Genomic DNA, 400 nt, shown 5'->3' on the forward strand with positions numbered 1-400 from the left:
TCTCTGCTCATGGTCTGGGGGACTCCCTTCCCCGTCCCTTCGCTGGACTGGGGATGTAATAACAGCGGAAACAGAACTGCAAACAAATCTACAAAACAGTGCTGCCATCTTGCTGCCATCTGAAGGCAGGATTCCTAACAACAGCTTGTTCACTTGCATTGGGGCACATCCGGCCAGAAAACAGCAAGTAGAATGCAACACGCGTACATGTAGGTTCACACATAAAAAGAAATAGTCAATACTGAAAAGTTGTTGTTAAAATTAAGACCTTACTTTTTTCCGCTCCTTACAGACATTCCTCCTGCAGAACCGGTGTGTTTTGCCTACGTCACAAACACTCAGCAATACCTGATGCTGTCCTGCTCCTGGGATGGAGGGGCCCCAAAGGCCTTAGTGTGGT

Source organism: Poecilia latipinna, unplaced genomic scaffold (assembly GCF_001443285.1).
Source record: "Poecilia latipinna isolate Pla-1442-1.1 unplaced genomic scaffold, P_latipinna-1.0 Scaffold792, whole genome shotgun sequence".
Lineage (NCBI taxonomy): Eukaryota > Metazoa > Chordata > Actinopteri > Cyprinodontiformes > Poeciliidae > Poecilia > Poecilia latipinna.